We start from the raw sequence: 22,809 nt of genomic DNA on the forward strand, positions 1-22,809 counted from the left end.
CAGTCTTTTGAAAAATTTTGACTCATCTTCTTGGCACATCTCCAAATTCATCCTCGAGCACTCGACGCGTTCTTGCTTCGGGAAAGGTGTAAGCAACCTGGGAATCCATCTGGCAGACACCTTTTGCATATGCAAATGGTCATGAATGATAGTTTCCACAGACCCGGTACTAATCTTAACCTCATATGCTATTTGGCGAATAGTTATGCGTCGATCTTCCAAAATGGCAGCCTCAACTTGACGGACAGATGCCTCATCAATGGCAGAAGCGGAGCGACCAGATCTAGGAGCTGTTTCCACAGAGTTCCAACCATGTTTGAATTCACGATGCCAGCGTTTTACAAGGTCATATGATGGGGCATCATCACCATAAGTTACTTTCATTTCATCAAAAGTCTCCCGTGGTGTGCGTCCTTTCAAATACAAAAACCGATTCACTGCTCGACACTCAACAAGCTCCATTTCACACTTGACTCAGTTCAAACACCTGTAAATCAGAAACCACAATTAGTTCAGAGCTGTAATTTGCAACTTAATCTATAAAGATATAAATAATTGCACATGCAACATTTCAGCTAGATCAAACAACTGCAAGTGGGTCAGTGGCATTACTTATTGAACGTACCTCGTATTATGTACAATCGTCGGTACAGTTGTCCGATTCATCCCTAAAGATCGTGCAACTGCTACCACTTTTTCACTCTTTTCAGGGCGCTTCATAATAGCCAGTTTATCTTCTTGCGTTGTAGCATCACGCTTAGCACTTTCACTATGAATTTTCTAAGGAGTTATGGGGGCAAAAAGTAAAGTCACAAATGAATGAGAATGAGAAAGTAGCCGATAAACAGATGCAAACAAATCTGAATTCAAAACAATCGCGGGACTCACGAGTGACAACGACGACTAACGGTAGATATTATTAAACCATTATGCAAAAGGTACAGTACAATATGAGCTCGGAAAGACCGATAAATAAGACAACACAGCTGATTTCATGATTTCGTTCACTAAGCTACACTACTTTATGGTGTGTATCTTAACATTTATTGTACGTATTTTAATATGATTTCCTATGCTTTATTTATTGTACAGTAACATGATTTCATGTGCTTTCGACGGTTTTCCAGTGATTTTACGATTTCAATATCTGTGGCGGACAGACGTAAAGTAGAGTAAAATGACTTAACATGATCTTTATTTTTCCATTTATTTTTTGGGGAAAACCGACGTATAATCGAGAACAACTTAAATTGAAACGACTTAAGCCGAGGTATGCCTCTGTGTGTGTGTGTGTGTATGTCTATATAGTCAATTCAAATAAACGAACAATAAAATTAACGATGACACGAGGACATCTGTTATATATATACATACATACATACATATATATATATATATATATATATATATATATATATGCGGTGGGCTTCTTTCAGTTACATGTACCAAATCCACTCACAAGGCTTCGGTTTGTCCGAGGTTATAGTAAAAAATACTTGTCCAAGGTGCTATGCAGTGGGACGGAACCTGGCGCTATGAGGTTGGGGAGAAAACTTCTTGCCACACAACCTCGCCTGCATGAAAAATATTATAAAGCTGCGGATAATGACATTATGTTTCATTGAAAATCCCTTTGGATAGGCGAAGAGGTTTCCTTGGAAATCACGTGTACTATTTGCATCGGATTGCTGTTCCTTTTAATTGTATTCTTTAAATTATTTGTTTTCAACTGCAGTGAATTGTCCCTTTGATTCAAGCGTAGTGTATCGTAGGGTACATTATCCAATGCATCATTTAAAAAATGGGATTTGGAATTTGTGAGATAGTGTGTGTGTGTGTTTTGGTGTTAATATAGCAGTTTGGCAAAAAAGCCGATAGAATAAGTACAAGACTTAAAAAACAAGCATAAGCATCGGCGTTAATTTATTCGACTAAGCCCTTCAAAGCGGTGATCCAGTAGGGTCAGTGTCCAATACTTGAAACAAATAAAAGCTTAAAGATAATTCTTACTGGTTGAGAAATCACTTGGACGCTCAGTCTCCCTCGTTAGCTCATGTTACTCCTAGTTACACAAAAAGAAACATTTAATTTTGATTTAGAGACATTTTTCTTTACAGGATATTTCCTGTTATTTCTTGATGGAAATAAACCCCCAAACATAAAAGTCCTGATGCCGTTAAAAATCAAATCGATACCTACAAAAGCATTTGTCTGTGTAGATTGCCTTTCTGTTTTTAATGACTTTTTCATCTATAATTATCTCTACGAACAACGAAAGCGTTAACGAATCGAAATATCAATACCTAAAAACTTAGAGAATGGAAATATTGATTTTAAAATTTTGGCACGAAGCCAGCAATTTCAGGGGCAGAGGTAAGTAGATTATATCGATGAAAGGTAAAGTTGACCCCGGCGGAATTTGAACTCAGAACGTAGCGGCAGACGAAATACCTATTTCTTTACTACCCACAAGGGGCTAAACGCAGAGGGGACGAACAAAGACAGACAAACGGATTAAGTCGATTATATCGACCCCAATGCGTAACTGGTACTTATTTAATCGACCCCGAAAGGATGAAAGGCAAAGTCGAACTCGGCGGAATTTGAACTCAGAACGTAGGGCAGACAAAATACTGCTAAGCATTTCTCTATAATGTTAGGCGGTAGGATCGAACACGGAATCTCGTGAAAAATGAAGGAGTGAGGAAATAAGAAGACGAAGTTGATTATGCTTTTGTAACTTCATGCCTTATATTCCTAACAAAACATTCTACATAAGATGGTGTTCAATTATTTCCTTCTGATTTAATTTAGATAAATTTTAAATATTAACTGGTGATGTTATCAATAGTCGTTATTTCTGATAAGGGTGACTACCGAAAGGACTTTATACGAATATATACAAGTATAGTTTTCTGTAATTCTATAAGAACGAAGTATAGTTAAAACAGCACTTTAATTTCTACATTCTTTGAATGCTCTCGTGGTTGTGAAGCGAAATTTTTAGCCATTTGGCCTTACTGCGCCTACGAAATGAATAATAAATTAATAAATAACTTTACAAAAACGTATTTTAAAATATAAAAGCAGAGTAAATAAAACGTCTATCAAAAAATAGAGATTTAACAAGTCTAGCAGAATATATTATATTATCAATACGGCTGTAGTTATATCTAATGGTTCTGGTACAAATTTTAAGAGTGAATAATCAACAAATAATTTATATCTAAAATTGAATAGATTCGTTTTTGAAAAGCAGCAGCTTGAATGTCGCCAAAACAATTATATTTTAAAGGCAATGTATAAAAGATGAATTTTAAACAAATCAGAGCCAATAACAGAATGCATTAAGCAAACAATATATGGAGTCTATAGTGAATTAGTTAATTGTATAGTTACTTTAGTTGGCCCTTGAGCTGTGTTCTGTTGCAAACAGCTTGTTTCACTTCAGTAGTAAAATTTTATTGGAGTGATTTTACTCTATTTTTACCCTTTACTTTGTTACTTAACTGGGACTTTATTATGTTATTGGAGTCAAGGATGAATGAAACAGTTGCTGTTAATTGACAATAATACACACATTATTATCTGTCTGTCTGTTGGTCTCTCTCTCTCTCTCTCTCTCTCTCTCTCTCTCTCAAGATATACAGGTTGATCCAAAAAAATGTATACACACATTGAATGACTATAAACTGACGATCTTTCTGGTTTATGCACTGCTAATAACGCGAAGCAATGGAATCACAGACATCAAGAAGTCTTTCGTTCGGTCATCGTGCACAGACGCGTTCAGTGGTTGCCTTCAATTAAATGACTGGTTTTGGTACCGTAGACTTTATCATTTAAGCATACAAACGAAAAGTCAAGCAGTGGAGGTCCAGTGAATTCAGAGGGTTCATTCAATCCACCTGTTTGTCAAAATCTTATCGTGGTAAGCTTTTACATTACTGTGTGATTGATTTCTTTCCCTTCCTTTCCAAGCGCTAAACCAATACAAATAAGTTTTTTCCTCTGAAGGAGCTGGTTTCTAACAACGACACAATGCTCCATCTTTGGAATGTAGATAACGAAAACCCTCTGCAAAAAATCCCAAATTTTATTTAATTTGCTTTGCGGGAAGGACTGTTTCGCGTCTTGTCCTTACCTTCGAACGAGGAGTAGACGAAACAGGGACAACTGAAGAAGGGGAATATTCCTTGTGTTGTATGTCTTGCACTCTGTGTTTTTCGTTGTTCGAAAAAAAGTTCGTTTCTATGTTTTTGTTTTTATGTTTTCGTTTCTCATTGTGTTCAACGTTTTTTTATGTCCTGTATATGCATATATATATACATATATGTCCTGTATATGCATGTATATATACATATATATATAGGTATGTACATATATGTATGTATATATACATATATTTATATATTATTTATATTATGTATATATGTACGGCCATATGTATGTATGTGTGTATGTTTGTTCGTATGTATGCATGTATGTATGCATGTACATGTGTCAGTCCGCATCTTTGTGTGTATGTGAACGTATGTATCAATGCATGTATGTACGTAACATTCGTACGCATATATAAGTATACGCGCGCGCGCGCGCGTGTGTGTGTGTGTGTATGCATGTATGTACATACGTACACACACATGTATACATGTATATATATATATACGTACACGCACATGTATGCATGTATGTGTGCGTATGTATATATGTATATGTGTATATATGTACTACTACTACTACTACTGTTATTATTATTATTATCATTCTTAAGGCAGAATCGTTAGTACACTGCATGAAATGCTTAGCGGTATTTCACCCGTCGCTACGTTTTGAATTCAAATTCTGCCGAGGTCGGCTTTGCCTTTCATCCCATCGGATATATAGATAAAATAAGTACCAGTTGAACAGTGGGGTCAATGTAATCGACTGTATTGTAACTTGCGATGAAATATAGATTCTGTACAATAATAAAAAACGTTCTTCGCAGTGGTTGGACCAAAATGAAGCACCGAAAACCTTTCCTAAAGCCGAGATCTTCAAAAAGAAGGTTATGGTGACTGTTTGGTTGTGTATTGCTGGACTCATCCACCATAACTTCTTAAAACCCGGAAAAACCGCAGAAACATATTGCCATGAAATTACCAAAATGGACGAAAAACTGCTACTCCGTCCCAGACTGGTCAACAGAAGAGGGCCAATCATTCTTCATGACAATGCTCAACCACACGTTTCCCTAATGATGCTCTAGAAGTTGAGGGAACTTGGCTACGAAGTTCTTCCCCACCCAACTTATTCCCCAGACCTTTCTCCTATCGACTATCACTTTTTCAAGCACCTTGATGGTTTCCTGCGAGAGGAGTTAAAAAATCAAGCCGATGTTGAAAGTGCGTTCAAAGAGTTCATTAGCTCCAGAACTCCTGATTTTTATGTTACCAGAGTAAACAAACTTGTAAATCGTTGGCAAAAATCTGAGAACAAGGTATTTTTGTATGTATGTATGTATGTATGTATGTATGTATGTATGTATGTATGTATGTATGTATGTATGTATGTATGTATGTATGTATGTATGTATGTATGTGTGTATGTATGTATGTATGTATGTATGTATTATGTATGTATGTATGTGTGTATGTATGTATGTATGTATGTATGTGTAGATTTGTATGTTTTATGTATGTATTCTCATGCATAGAGTTACGTATCTAGACATGCTCATATATATTTAAAAGATAAACTTCTGGAAAGTTTTACAGTTCGAGTGATGGATTGGATCTGTAGTCTTCAAATTAGCTTTCTCCTTTCTGGTTTTGAGGAGCCTAATTTCTCAAGATTGGTATTTAGGCAGTGTGTTTCATATCCCATTGCCCCTATAGTTACAGGTATAAACCTGAACATGTAAACTGGATAGAGTAACTGTAGTTTTCTCAATAGTTCAGCATAGGTGTTCTCTTTTTCACTGATCTTCAGCTTTATGTTAACATCCTCTACAACGTCATATCTCATAAGTATGTATGTATGTATGTATGCATGTATGTATGTATGTATGTATGTATGTATGTATGTATGTGCAGATCTGTATGTTTTATGTATGTATTCTCATGCATATAGTTGCATATATAGACATACTCATATACATTTAAAGGATAAACTTCTGGAAAGTTTTACAGATTTTTATAGTTTCAGTGATGGATTGGATCTGTAGTCTTCGAATTAGCTTTCTCCTTCTTGGTTTTGAAAAATCTAATTTCTCAAGATTTAGGCAGTACGTTTCATATCCCAGGATCCAATAATTACAGCTATAATAAACCTGAACTTGTAATCTGTATAGAGTAACTGCAGATTTCTTAATAGTTCAGCATAGGTGTTCTCTTTATCACTGATCTTCAGCTAATTTCTACAACTGTGCATAGTTTCTCTTCTCTATCCCAAATCGTTATATCAGGTCTGTTGTGCTTACATTTTATTGTGGTCTTCACTGGTATATTCCAACAGTATTCCTTTTTATTATGAGTGGCTATGGCTTCTACCATATTGCGGGTTCTGATTTATTTGTCCTCGAGATTATCCTTCCGACGGATATCATTATAAAGTGTCCTAGCTGCAACGTCATCGGTAGATAATACCATGATGACATTTTCGGACAACTGCTTACGATGTGGATGATATCTTCAGTGTGAACTCCACATAGTCTGCATCGGTTGTCACATTTTACAGCTTTTCCAACATCTCTATCCCATTTGTGCATCAGATACTTGGTTGATATTTCCTGTTCCTGGATTGCAAACACATACCCTTCAAAGTGGGAGGTAGTAATCCGGCTATTGGTCCATGATAAACTGCTTTGATGATCGATATTACTTTCATCACAGAGCTTTCTACTAACATATCCATGTATAGTCTTCTGCTCATATAGGCTCATCCTTTCATCTGATGTGTTGCGGTAGAGTCGTGCGACTTCTATGTATGTATGTATGTATGTATGTATGTATGTATGTATGTATGTATGTATGTATGTATGTATGTATATGTATGTGTGTGCGTGTTTGTGTGAGCGTGCATGTGTGTGTGTGTAAATACATTACTTCTACACTTTCTGTAAAAGTACGTTTGGCGTTATAACCCCGCGAGGTGACATGTTAACCATAAAAGTGAGGATTCGCAAACGATCTTTACATCAACCTACTGAAGTCTCAACGAACTTTCGTACGCTTGCAACTAGCATTCTCTGTCTGTCTGTCTGTCTGTCTGTCTGTCTGTCTGTCTGTCTCTCTCCTCTCTCTCTCTCTCTCTCTCTCTCTCTCTCTCCTTCATTCTCTCTCTCTCTCTCACCATCTATCTATCTATCTATCTATCTATCTATCTATCTATCTATCTATCTATCTATCTATCTATCTATCTATCTATCTATCTATCTATCTATCTATCTATCTATCTATCTATCTTTCTCTGTTTCTCAGTCTTTTAGTCTGTGAATATTTAATATTGCAGATAAAATCTTTTGTCGGCACAGTGCAATGAAATATTCAAAGCTACGTTGATGAGCATCAAGCATCATTATAATTGGTGTGAAGGGAAAGATCTTGTCGGCAGAAACGATGTAAACAAAGTTAATGGCTTTTGTTACGTTGTCGTAATAAAACAACAATGGTTGTTCACTTTGATTACATGGTTTCTATTAACGTCATTCTTCCATTTTTATTGACAATTAGTGAACAGATATAATTACGTCAGACACCATCCCATAATTATTTCTGAGCAACAGCTAGAAATAATTAGTTCGGTAGAATAAATTAATTCAGAAACTTGATGGTGTGCTACACCTAATTTGCTACGATTTCCTATCGAACTGAAGTTGTAAGTGCACACAAAGACATACGCGCGCGCATACATGCATACTTTAGAAGTAGGGATCTTATTGGTTTTGAAGAATGAAATTATCAACAGACTGTAATATTGAATAAATGGTTCAGTACTGTTTAGACATTACTCCTTAGCGTAAAACTCATAGACACAGACATGGATCTGTGGTTAAAAAACTTACTTTCCAACCATTTGGTTATGGTTTCACTTTCACTGCGTAGCATCTTTGGCAAATGTCTTCTATTATAGCCCTGGGCCGACCAAATCCTTGTGAATGAGACGGAAACTAAAAGAAGCCTGTCGTATCTATCTATCTATCTATCTATCTATCTATCTATCTATCTATCTATCTATCTATCTATCTATCTATCTATCTATCTATCTATCTATCTGTTTAGTGGTAGTCTGCCCTTGGGCAGGTCCTGTGCATGTGAACCTCCTCCAGCACTCTATGCGACTTGGGAGGGCTCATACCTTCCTCTGCCACCGTTTTACACACACACACACACACACACACACACACACAAACACACACAAACACGCAAAAGCACACACACACACACACAACACATACACACGTACGCAGACACGCACACATGTACATCCAGGGAAGTGATATATTGGGTTGGCAACTAAGTTCTCGCCATTTTATAAATTTAAATTTTTAAACGGTTTAATATAAAATAACAACTAATTAATCAATAATGTATTCACACTTGTTGTTTACAACTTCTTCCCAACGTTCAACAAGATTTTCAATACCTCGTTGGTAGAAATCGTCCGATTTCGACTCGAAAAATTGATCCAACTAACCTCTCAATTCTGCATCAGTATTGAACGAAACTCCGTGCATAACACTTGAAAGAGATCGAAAGATGTGGAAACCCATTGGTGCCAAATCAAGAGAGTACGGCGGGTGTGGCAGCACTTCCCAGCTATGCGTTCGAATGGCTTCTTTGGTCATATTGGTGATATGAAGGCAGGCGTTGTCGTGTAGCAGAATTCCATGCTGCCGATTAGGTCTTTTCTCTTGAATAGCCGTGTTGAATCGTTCCATCTGTTAAGCATAGAGTTCCGCGTTGACCGTTTGGTTCCGTTCAAACAATTCGTAATGGATAATCCCTTCCCAGTCTCAGCATTCGCACAACATCGTTTTACGCGGATGAAGATCTTGTTTCACACACGGTGTCGCTTGTTTACCGGGGCTAAGCAATTCCTTACGCTGTTAAATTTTGATGTATAGGCACCATTTTTCGTCGCCAGTAACGATTCGGTAAAGAAATCATTGCTTGTGTCCATGAGTTTAGCGGCGACGAGCAAGAAAATCAGCGGAGATTGTGGCTGGTTGATTTTTGTTGTCACTTAAAGCATGCGGAACCCATGCTCCATACTTCTGAAACTTTCCCATCGAGTGAAGATACTTCTCTATACCAGTGTGGGAGCATTCCATTTTCTTTGCCAGTTCCCTTGTCGTTTGACGATAATTTTCGTGCGAGAGTTGGTTTAATCGCTCTTCATCAAACTCAACTGGACGGCCAGAACCAGGTGCGTGTTTGAGGTCAAAATTTCCATTTTTGAACTTGGCATACCAATCACGAGCGGTTTTTCAGCTATGGCACCCTCTCCATACACAGCACAAATGGCGCGAGTAGCTTTTGCGGCCTTAGAACCTTGATTAACAGCAAAAAGAAGGAGGTGTCGAAAGTTTTTCGTTTTTCTTAATTTGACATTCCATTTTAATGATCTGAAATTAAACAAGAATTAATTAAAATTAGCTAGAAAAAAAGCAAAACAAAATAGATTCCAAAATGATTCAAAAATAGAATTCTCGAAAAAAATAGATTCCAAAAATTAAAAAACGCAATAAATTCAAAAATTTTAAAAAAGGCGGGAACTTAGTTGCCAACCCAATATAAACAGGGAAAGTATATCCACAGTGATTAAGAACTCAATAAGTCGTTAAACTCCTACATGTTATAATATTGCAGTAAATATAAGTGGATTATATACATAAGAGGCTAACATATATTATAAGGTAAAATGATCCTTTAGTGCAGCGGTTTTCAACCGGAACCCATGTGGTCCTTAGGGGTCCATGTAAGATTTTGTTGTTAACGGTTATGTATAATAAATTGCTTATACTTCTACAATACGTAAAATGTTTTTTGTGCAATTCCTAATAATATTCAATTATAAAATGCAGCAGGTTTTTTTTTTATATATATCGAATGGCTATGAAGATCTACCTGAATAAAATAAAAGATCAAAGGAGTCCATAGGTAAAAAAAGAAAATAGGTAAAGTTACCTTCTTGAGTCATGCCAGTCTCATGGGGGCCGGTTTCCCGGTTTCCATGGCGTATAAATACCCCACGTGGACGGGACGCCGGTCCGTCGCAGGATTACTCATTTTTGCCAGCTGAGTGACCTGGAGCAACGCGAAATAAAATGTTTTGCTCCAGAGCACAATGTGTCGCTCGGTCCCAGGATTCGAAATCACAATCTTACGATCATGAGTCCAATACCCTAACCACTAAGCCACGCATCTCCATTCCATAGGCAAAAAATTGTTGAGAACCACTGCTTTAGAACATCATATATCTCTCTATATATAAAACTGAGAATGTGTGTCTGTCTGTCTGTCTGTCTGTCTGTGTGTTTCCCTAAAACTTGAGAACTGCACAACCAATTTCATTCAAATTTTACACATGCCTTACTTAGGGTCCGGGGAGTGTCATCGGCAAAATTTTTTAACCTTTTGCCTAGGGCGAGCCCACAGCAATATCATATCCTCTCCACTATGATTCCCTAAAACTTGAGAACTACGTAACCAATTTCACTCAAATTTTACACATGCCTTATTTAGGGTCCATGTAGTTTCATGGGCAAAAGAAATATTCAAATTCTTGCCTAGGGCGAGCCCATAGCAATATCATATCTTCTCCACTATTTCAGTATTATGTGTTAAAAGTGAAACAAAAACATCTCTCTATTTTATGTCAGATACTTTCACTTTAACAATAAAAATTAGAGATAATAATAACAATTGAATTATATGTAGTAAGTAATAATTAAAATCAAACTAAAGTATAATTTAATAATTAAATCGTAACATAACAATTAAAAGTAAAAATAGCAATTGGTATAAAATTGCATCAATGACTTGAAGTTGAATAAGTGGTTTCACATAAATGGAAAAAAAAATTTAAGTGCAGAAATGGAATAGTCCAGATGTAGCTGTGCACATACCCTTTACCACGGCTTTTACATTAGATTATCTGCTAATTAGCTAGCATTAAGTATCTATATGAAGTTTGGCTGTATGTAATGTCTGTTTTCTCGAACAGCCGCTTCTACTGAGTACTGCTGTTAGTTTATTTCTGATCCATAAAGGACTATAGCTTCAACGGAGTACTGCTTTTTGATTCACCGTAAGGTTTGTTGTTATTATTATTACTGTTTAACTATTGTTATCACGTTTGTTGGTACCTCGTAAGGGAAGCGTTGTTGTTTTGCATTTGTTAAATAATTGTAAACCGTAACCCTCCCCCTTTGGGAGAAGGAGCTTTGCTTATTGTTTAAAAATTGAATTGTGTCCCTGTTTGGGGAAATTGACAATATTTTCACCGTCTATACGGAAGCATTTTTGTTAAAATGTCTTCGATAGAAGTACAAAAATGAATTTCGCTGCAGCCGTCGGCGGGCGCGAACTCATTAAAATTAAAATGGAAGAAATACGAACCTATTTCGGATTGATCACTGACAAAGACGGTGAATCTAGGATAACACCACCAAACGGGTCATAATGCTAGTAGAATATAAAGTAAAGACGCTTTAATTTCACCAACTGTCCACAATTTAATTACGCTCAACAACTCTTTCATTAGAAATAAAAATTATTAATTCAATAATTTAGTCATTAAGATAGATACTTAAATAATTTAGATTAATTTAAATTAGATTAATTTAAAGCAATGTTCATTCCAGTTCATTGAGAGTATTACGTGTTATGTTAAGGAGAAAGGCTGCTGGTTTGAATACAACCAAGACAGAAAGAAGCTGATAGCTGTTGACCCAAGAAGATGGTAGCGTTGTTTGGACCGAATCGTGGCAGAATCATGATATTTTGCAGCGATTGGGATTTGTTTTACAAATGGATTTTCCACTTTATAATTGTCTCGCCAAGTACTTTTTAGGAACTTCCGTAAATTCCTCATTATTTCCTGTATTTTCATTTCTCCCCCACCCACTCAGAATTTAAAATCTCCGATAAAAGCCCTCACGTTCCCTGTCACACCCAGCTAGGTAACTTCAAATACTCACATCATAGGTGCTATCGTTATCTCTCAATTTCAAATACTACAACTAAATCCGGCCCGCAATTTTAGTACTAAATTATTCAGAACCGCACTTTTGCCAGGCTCATTGCATCACATGCATATTTTCTCATGAATTTCACATAGGTAGAACTGGACACCTTTTTATGTGACTGTTTCCACGCATCCCTGAAGTATTCATCACCACGTCAAGAGCAAACTCATAGCCTACTATTTCAATTCATCTGGCCATCTCATCGACCGCTTCTTGTCTGGAGTTTCTGAAACTGAAGTGACTTATTTTCATGCTTAACACTGTTTCACCTATTGCCTAACTGAACAATTCCCTTTGACTTCCATGCAGGAAAACCATCAATAAACATTTTTCTCGTCGGTTACCCCTTTCATCTGAGAGCTTTAGGCTTCTTGATTTGGTTGTGTGATTGATATTTAATACAAATATACAGTATTTACTCTTGCCAGTTAACTTTTATGTTTCTGTAAAAATATGTTTCTGTAATATTTTATGTTTCTGTAAAAAAAATACCAATCAGGTAGCAGGGATACTGTGCCACTCAAACAATTAAATGAACAGAATATTTAAGAGTTATAAATTCTAGATATTATAGCATACAAAATTTACAACAATATTAAGTACAGAAAAGCAGTTCCTGGCATACCACATCTTATCCCTCTTGTATATACTTATTTCGCATTCAGAAGAAAAATAATTCTATAGTAACATCAGATCATTTAAGTGAAACATCTCAAATCTGTTTCATGATTTAGTTTTAACTGAGTCATAGGACTGAATCCACAGTCAGCACTAAAAGCTTGCAATGTAACATAGATATCAATAACAGTTGACATATCATATGCTTCTATGTAAACAATATGACATCAATAAATGATTCAAGCTACTTGTAAAATGCAATTTTAATTCAATTACTCTTGGAATATTTTTGTAGCAATGTTTATATTTATTTCTTACTAAGTACTTTTGTATTACATTTAGCTTCTCTGGCTACCATGGAAACCGGAATATTCGGGTCCTATTAACTCAACTTTTAAATGAAATCATGAATTTTCTCTAAATGTAACAATTGAGTTCGTACCCAAATCCGAATCAGAGACAAGAAGCGCTTTCAATTTTTCATTCCAGTAAACTCACCAAAATATTGTAATCTTCATTTGCTTCTATTTATCTTGACGTTGTGCAATTCTGTGTTCAAACAAGGTAATCGAAATCTCATTAAGAATAACCAATGAAATTCTATTCAGTGGATCAGGCATAATTTCTCATTAGAGCACTATAGCAAAATTTCTTTAAAGCTATCGCAAAATTTCTTTAAAGCTATCGCAAAATTTCCTTAAAGTATTCAGAGATCTAAATAATAACGCAACATACCCTGTAACTCTAATTCTGTAGACTTTGCTTTTGTAATTTTACCAGTTTACACTGTAACAGAGTTTCTAAAGTTTTTATGCACCATCCAGCCTCAAATTTTCTCAGCGGAAGCATCACTTCTGTAATAGACGTTTTATTTCTTTTAGAATTGCTGCTAACTCATTATTTTTCTCATCATAACTCGTGCACCATCTCATGTTAGCATTTCCATCGTTTGAAAGTCAAGATTATTGTGGATGTAAAAATTCTTTACTGCCAATACAATGCTGATTTTTGTCAGTAGCAGTTAACTTCAAAATGCCAACAAATACAGCTTTCTAAATGATTCCATTTTGTAGTCTGCATTTGACATACAGTACTAGATTTGTTTTGGATAGCAATATCTCTACTTTCAGCTACGATCAATTTGCGGAAGCAGATTTCTTCAATTCATCTATTACTTCTCTTTCAACAATAACACTGATTTATTCAACAAATTCAAAAGCACAGTTCTTGCATTGCTATCTTTCAAGAATATTTACATATTTGGCCATGTGTGAATTAATTTTTTCAATACGAATCAATGAAATATTTTAACTCCTACCATAACATTGTCAATAAGTACTTTAACAACCATCTCAGTACCAGACTTCTTCCGAGTGTCTTACTCTACTCTAGATTTTCGTTCAAGTGTTCAGAGTTTCTCTTAGCATTCTTAAAGCATTGCCTTCTTCAGCTTTCATAATTTGTTGATAAAATTCAAATGACAGCTTTAGTTGAGCTGTCGTTTTAAAGAATCCAACTTACATTCTTACCATTTCTTCCTTGTCAAAACCAAATACCAGTTCATTATGAAATGAGGTCGAAACGATTTTAGTGCAAGCTTATAATTATACATACATGCATAATACATACATACACACATACATGCAAACTTACATACATGCATGCATACATTCATACATACGTATACACATGCATACATATATATATATATAATATATATATATACATATGATATATATATACATGTATACACACACACACACATATATATATATACACACAGATACATACATACATATATATATATACATACATACATAGATACATACATACATATATATATATATATAATATATATATATATAGATATATATATATATATATATATATATATATATATATATATATAAATAAGTAAATAAATAAAACATATGCATATATACATACATATATGTACGTACCTACCTCTACATGTATATATACATGCATATATGGGTACAGGACACCAAAAAAACGTCGAACACAATGAGAAACGAAAACATAAACACAAAACCGAGGAAATGGACATTTTTTTAAACAACGAAAAGATAGAGCACAGGACATACAAACAAGGAAAATTCCCCTTCTTCAGTCGCCATAATTTCATCTACTCCACGTTTCGAAGGTCAGGCAATACATGACTTCAATGAAATTTTCCTTCCCGCGGAAATCAAATTAAATAAAATTTGAGATTTTTTTGCGGAGGGGTAAAAATGGTAACAAAAACAGGACAGTAACGACAGTACAAAATATAAACAGGACAACGGAAAATAACAGTAACACAAACAAGGAGAAACAGAGTTACATATTAGAGTAACCGACTAAGGGATATAATATCCGTATATACTATCGGTATTCGTTAACTGTATTATCACCGGAAAATGGAGTGCAGGCATACCATACACGTAGAGTGCAGATAACAACAGAGTTTCATTATTTGATATTACTTTAGTATGTGACTTGGCTTTAAATATTATCTGCCTTGTTGTAAGAGCCATTTTATTTGTGCATTGTAGACCACCTATGGGATGGATTTTGCTTACATACCTGTATATACCTAATTATTACTAAAATTCAATATATACGAGGTTTAGCCCAATTTCATTCCCTAGCAGTGTTTATCTAACCGCTGAATTACCAGTACTAGATGCCTCCCCTTAACCACTAACCGGTAGATTCTCTAGTTCTTCCCGCATGCATGTTATAACGTTAAGATGCTGAAGGACATAAACGGCCTTCAATATCTATGCATTGACTTATCCACCGCATCTTTTTTCTTCTTTATTTTATAAAAAATCCTTTGTAACGGTTTTAACTTGTGATCCCGCTGGACTTAGACTTGTCCCATTGTGGATCGTAGGTGGGATTCTCGGTAATAATTTCTGTGAGTAAATTTTTTCTTTAGCACCCTACGATAATTGTTTACTCCGTTAGCATGGGTACTGTCCTTTGGTAATCATGTTAGTATTTTCCTCATATATAGTTTCTTGATAACTTCTTTTTTTAAACGCGCTGACCTCACCTTTAAATTGCACCTACCCGTTATACTCCCTAGACCTTTACTAACTTACTCTTTTACCTACCGACCCTGATGGTAAATAATTATTTGCTCTTAACATATTAGGCTTCTAGAATACTTATCAAAGCCATATTTTCTTTACTTTTCTTTTTTCTTCTTTTTTTATATATTGTATGCTCTTGTTTTTCACTCTGATAAAAATCCGCTACCTTAATTCGAATGCCGTATGAAGATGAAGAATTTTATTCTCGCACTTATGTATAGACTGCATTTTGGCAATCCGATCAGTAACGGCCGTAAGATATGTTACGTCGCCTATTGTGTTATGTCATGCTTTGTATAAGCTATAAACGTGGTCCAATCCATGTGTTGGTTAATCTGTGGTTTTTCCATTTTCTAATTATTTATATACATACATAGGCATAGGAGTGGCTGTGTGGTAAGTAGCTTGCTTACGAACCACATGGTTCCGGCTTCAGCCCCACTGCGTGGTACCTTGGGCAAATGTCTTCTAATATAGCCTCGGGCCGACCAAAGTCTTGTGAGTGGATTTGGTAGACGGGAACTGAAAAGAAGCTCGTCGTATATATGTATATATATATATATAATATATATATATATATATATATATATATATATATATATATATATATATATATATATATATATGTATATATGTATGTGTGTCTGTGTTTGCCCTCACCAACATCGCTTGACAGCCGATGCTGGTGTGTTTACGTCCCCGTAACTTAGTGGTTCGGCAAAAGAGAACCGATAGAATAAGAACTAGACTTACAAAGAATAAGTCCTGGGGTCGATTTTCTCAACTAAAGGCGGTGCTCCAGCATGGCCACAGTCAAATGACTGAAACAAGTAAAAGAGTAAGAGAGATACATATATACATACATGCATACATAATACACACACACACACACACACACACACACACACACACACACACACACACACACACACACACACATATATATATCATTAACAGCGAGATGAGCATTATTAACATCAAAAGGCAATCTTTATCGTCAGCGTAACATGGGCGACATGTTAGAAAGTAGAATACTGCGTTATTTACTTGGAGAGAACCTCTCATATGGACTCGTCGTGCATCAAAGCGCCAGTATCTATATTGTTGACAGACGAGAACTGTCTACCACAGTAGCTGGAACTGCCAGATCACTTGATTTTGACTTACTTTGGGCTCTTCAGTAACGGACATCCAGTAGCGTCATAACTGCTGAAACTCACGTCAACGATATATAGACTATCACTGGCTATTCAGGTATCGATGTCGCAAATAATCAGTGGGCTTATTAAAAATAATTAAGAGCGATAGAAACATTATTAATACCAAAAAGCAATCTTTATCCCCAACACAACGTAGGCGTGATGTTAGAACACAGAATACTGTATCTATCTCCAACTTCCCTTCCTTGGACCTTTCCTTTTTCTATGTTTCTGACGAAGAGCTTCGCTCGAAACGTTAAATCCTCCTTCTTTCTTTCCATTCCTGAACGTCCAATAACACTATACTTGTTCCACGTGCTCGCGTTGTTGTGTTTTCTCTTTGTTCATGTTTGGATTAACTATATATATATATATATATATATATATATATATATATATATATATACACACACACATGTATACATACATACATACATATATATATATATATATAACGGGAAGCTTTATGAAAATAAACAAAAGACGAAGGCAGGTGGAATACAAACAAACAATTGTATTAGTATGGCGCTCCACATGTATACATGCATACATATATATATATATATATATATATATATACATATACACACACGCACATAAATATACAAATATATGTATATTGATAAAATTATGCAGAAATTTATCAACACATACATATAAGCATATTTATAAATATATATAAATATATACAAATACATTGATACAAATATATTCGTATTTAGCTACATAGACATATTATACAATCGTATGCTACTTATATCGAACACTTTTTGCTGAATTGCTAAGTTATGGAGATAAACAAATCAACTCCTATTCCAAGGTAGCGAGGAGGAAAACACAAAGAACACATACACACGCATAGGCACACCCATACTGAGGCTATTAGTTCTGTTTCTCAATAGCAGGACTAATAGCCAGTTGTTAAAACTCAATATTCTTATAATGTACGGTATTTGTAAATGTCGTTTGCGTAAAAGTATGAACACACAAATATCTTTTCCTTTGAACTTTCATATTAACCACATTTTTTGGGGGGAAATGAGAAAAGAACAAGCTGTAAGTGGGCTGTGTTAGTGTGTATGTGTGTATGTGTGTGTGTGTCGTCTGCTATATATACAGATCTATGTGTTTATATTTGAGGAGCGTGCGCGTGTTCATGTACATCTTGATACCAGTATTGCTGTGTGTATGTGTGTGTGTGTGCGTGTGTGTGAATGTGTGAGGTGTGTGTTAGTGTGTGTGCGTGTGTGTGAATGTGTGAGGTGTGTGTTAGTGTGTGTGCAGTATGCGTGTGTTGAAGTTGTTTGGAGAAAGTGAGTAGTGAACTGAGGCCTAAGGTGGTGTAGATTCAGAGAGAAAAATCAAACGCAGCTGTCTATGAAATCTAGACTTATTGTAGCTTTTATGTAATGCTAAGCTAAACATTTTGGCATGTCTTGTCGAGGGGAGCAATGAGAGAGAGAGATAAAGAGAGAGGGGGAGAGAGAGGGGGGAGAGAGGGGGAGAGAGAGAGGGGAGAGAGAGGAGAGAGAGAGAGGGGAGAGAGAGAAGAGAGAGAGAGAGGGGAGAGAGAGAGAAAGAGAGAGAGAGAGTGTCTGGTTGCTAAGTTGGATGACTCGAAGATGATCAGTGAAGCAGTTGGTTTAACCGGTGTACAAGGTGTCACAGCGAGGGTAATTTAAGCAGTAGATAGTACAGGTGAAGCAATCAGAATTGTGGAAGGTTCGGTGGTTGGGTTTTGTGAGGGAGGTGGTGATGGTGAGGAACCGACAGGTATGACAAAGGCGGCGAGCTGACAGAAGCGTTAGCACGCAGGGCGAAATGCTTTGTGGTATTTCGTCTACCGCTACGTTCTGAGTTCAAATTCCGCCGAGGTCGACTTTGCCTTTCATCCTTTCGGGGTCGATAAAATGAGTACCAGTTACGCACTGGGGTCGATATAATCGACTTAATCCATTTGTCTCTCCTTGTTTGTCCTCTCTGTATTTAGCCCCTTGCGGGTATTAAAGAAATAGGTATGACAATGGAACCGCGAATAAGGGGAAGGAGGAAAGGAGGGAAAGTGGATGCTTCGGACAAGTCAGTCCCAGAGGATACAGGCGCGCTTGAATGAGTGGAGGGGTGAATCATGAAGAAAGGGAAGGGTGGTAGCATCATATTTGAGGAAGCAGGAGGTAACTTATGGCGAAGGGGTAAGGTGCAAAAGGAGAGGGAAGAGGATGTGGTTGGGAGTAAAGAGGCTGCATAGGAAGGGGTAGTGGTGCGCTTAATTTGGCGGGCTACGACGCCTTGGGCTAGGGTGCATGAAAATACAGGTTGTATGTTGTGACGGGATGTCAAAGTTTTAGTCGCGGTTACACAGACGGCGGAATCACAGAAATTGAGAGTAAAGGAGGGCCTGATTAACGTAGAAAGAGTAGAAGGATAAAAATCAAGACAAAAGTGAGTCAGTGGATCTATAGGAAGTAGTGGAGTGTTGTGTGATCGATGTGATTGCTAGAGATATTTATGTCGAGGTAGTTAATAGATGTTTCTGAGATGAATTTCAGGGAACAGTTGAAGTAAGATGACAAATGAGATGAAAGTATATGGTTGTTCGCTGGAGATGAAGGTGATACTCTTTTTTATAAAGCGACGGGTGAAATATGATAAAATTTGGACCTCGGCTTAGTCAACGAACAGGTCGACATAGTTAGGGACCATTCTCGTTTTCATAGCGATCACAGATAGATGTCGAGCACAAGTTCGGATAAGCAGGAAACGGTGTGCGTACTGGGTTGAAGGATGATGCAAGTATTAGTGGAGCAATAGACCATCGTTAGGGGGCAGGATGACAATGTAGAGGAATTTAATGTCCATGGGGAAGAGAAGGCGGGTTCTAAGGCATGATTTGGCTCCAAAATGGGAGAAAAATATCTGAAGGTGAAAGGATGAGATCTAGGTATTTGGATGTTGAGTTCGGTCGGGCAGTTACAGAAGGTGACTATCGAGAGGACTGTAGGAAGGTGACTATAAATTTTGAAAAAGAAATAGGTGGTATTTAGGCAGTGAAGGAAGGGAACAGGAGGAGAGGAGTTCATGGATATTAGAAGACATATGCTGTTGGAGGCGGGTGTGAGTTTGGGGAGCAGGAGGTGATAGGAGGCAGCGTTGCGAAGCTGTCGGGGCATCTCCACCCATTAGATGTCGGCGCGCCATTCCACCACAAATACACCCTTACCAACATCTATATAAAATATTTTATATGAATGATATGTATGTGTGTATATACAGAAGCAAATATGGGGATAAGCAAATTGGGCAGATCAATATATAAAGTATATTAAATACATGAAATACAAAATATGTATAAATGTATACATATAAAAAGGTCCAATTTACACAGAGTTCAAATGATACAGAAAATTAAAGGGGTGGAAGAAAGGTATTATAAATCTAAAAGCTGTTTCTGGGGGCTCGACGATCCATAAGAATGTTTGTAGCTAAATTCCACCAGAGAACGCAGCCGTATTTAACATAGGACGAGACAAGCCTCCGTCTTCAGGGAAGAGATCTTACATTTGAGATCTTAAAGCAGAGAAGTTCAAAGATGTGTGTGTGTGTATATATATATATATAATATATATATATATATATATATATATATATATATTATATATATATATATATATATATATAAAACCAAAAAATAAGCAACAAGAATGGATCCGGTAATTTAGTACAATTGTTTCATACTATAACAATTTATTAAAGCTGCAAATATTACAGCAAATATATGTCAAGTAATCTTCAGCCAATTTCATATACGTTTTCCAATAATGTAAAGTTCTCAAATCAATTAGTAACATCTTAGAGAGTGTAAATATACCGATAAAGTTGTAGATGTGAGTTTCAGGAACTTGAAGCAAGATGCCAAGCAAACCAAGATTGAGTTCATATATGCTTTCCAGCATTGTAAAGTTCTCAAATTAATTAGTGGCATCCCAGAGAAGGTAAATATACCGATAAAGTTTTGGATATGAATTTCAGGAAACATAAAGAAAGATGCCAGTCAGACCAAGATTAAGTTCGCATCTAACTGTTGCAAGAAAAAATTTATTTAGTGGTAGGAATGGTAGTAGGGTAGGTTAAGGAAGCCGATTAGCTGGAGAAAAGAACAGAAGGAGAAAAAATGTTGGGGGTGTAAAAGGAACAAAGACAGATTGACACTAAAAAGAAGGGTCAGTCTATTTCTATGGTGAGAGAAAATTCTAGGTCAGTGTAAAAGGAATATTAAATTCTTAAGGTTGACTACACCTTGCTTTCAAATGAAAGCCATCAGAATTTATAGTAGGAGAAAGGAAGATCTAAGGAAAACTATAAGAGGGTCTTAGGTTATCGGCTTAGGTTATCACATCTACAACTTTATCGGTATATTTACACTCTCTAAGATGTTACTAATTGATTTGAGAACTTAACATTATTGGAAAACCTTGACATATTATATTTGCTGTAATATTTGCAGCTTTAATAAATTGTTATAGTATGAAACAATTGTACTAAATTACCGGATCCATTCTTGTTGCTTATTTTTTGGTTATAATTACCCCACATAATTTTATGGGTAATACCATAAAAAATTCTGGTGCATCTAAATTAAGTACCATATTCATTTGAATCTAAATTGTTTTGCTGAACTTATATATATATATATATATATATATGTGTGTGTGTGTGTGTGTATACGAGCAAAACGCCCTCTGTCTAATGGACGGTGCTGAGTTGTCAACATTTAAACCAAATTTTCTCAAAACAACTTGTCCCACCGTCCCAATCTGTGGCATTATTTCAAGCCAGCCGGCTTTTTTTGCGCGAACTGCACGTGCATTTTTCTCGCGTACGCGTAGTATCGATCGCAACAGCTGATGTACTTGCGCGTACAAATGCACGTTCTCACAGCTTTATCAATCACATTCTCACCTGGAATCGATTTTTGTAATTTTTTCAAGAATTATATACGCCCTGATACCGTCGGTATCTACATATCAAATTTGAGCGCAATCGGATGGAGGATGCCCGAGATCCTAGAAGACACACATACACACACAGACAGAACGGATTATATATATATATACAAATTGAGATAGGGGTTGTAAATGCAACCCTCCATGGGATAACATATATCCAATATACTGCTAGTGAATATATATATATATATATATATATATATATATATATAATATATATATATATACATATACACACATATATATATGTATGCATATCTATCTATCCATCTATCTATCTAGCGTGCGCGCACACACACACACACACATACACACACGAATACACGTACAAAATATACAGGGTGTCTACAAAGTCATTAGACAAATAGAAAATCATTAAATTTACAATGAAAACTGGATACTGTTGAAATATTTACACTCCAGCCTACTCAGCTGGCAAAATGAGTAGTGCCTGCATGTCAAAGGGCCAGCCTTGTCACGCTGAACGCCCCTGAAAACTACGTTAAGGGTACACGTGTCTGCGGAGTGTTCAGCTACTCGTACGTTAATTTCACGAGCAAGCTGTTCCGCTGATCAGATCAACTGGAACCATCGTCGTTGAAACCAACGGAGTGCTAGTTATATACAAATCTCTTATATAAAATCCGTTC

At 36.2% G+C, this 22,809-nt stretch overlaps 1 protein-coding gene and 1 long non-coding RNA gene across 4 annotated transcripts in view; one reads left to right on the forward strand and one right to left on the reverse strand.

Annotated features, from left to right (window-relative positions):
* LOC115210937 overlaps positions 1–22,809 on the forward strand; it is a 172,850-nt gene that overhangs the window by 83,021 nt on the left and 67,020 nt on the right. The window lies entirely within an intron of this gene.
* LOC118763035 lies at positions 4,997–17,400 on the reverse strand. Its single transcript, XR_004998785.1, has 3 exons — positions 17,390–17,400; positions 16,619–16,622; positions 4,997–5,305 (listed from the first exon to the last, which is right to left on the reverse strand). It is a non-coding gene; the product is annotated as an uncharacterized LOC118763035 (long non-coding RNA).

This window comes from Octopus sinensis, linkage group LG4 (assembly GCF_006345805.1).
Source record: "Octopus sinensis linkage group LG4, ASM634580v1, whole genome shotgun sequence".
Taxonomy (NCBI): Eukaryota; Metazoa; Mollusca; class Cephalopoda; order Octopoda; family Octopodidae; genus Octopus; species Octopus sinensis.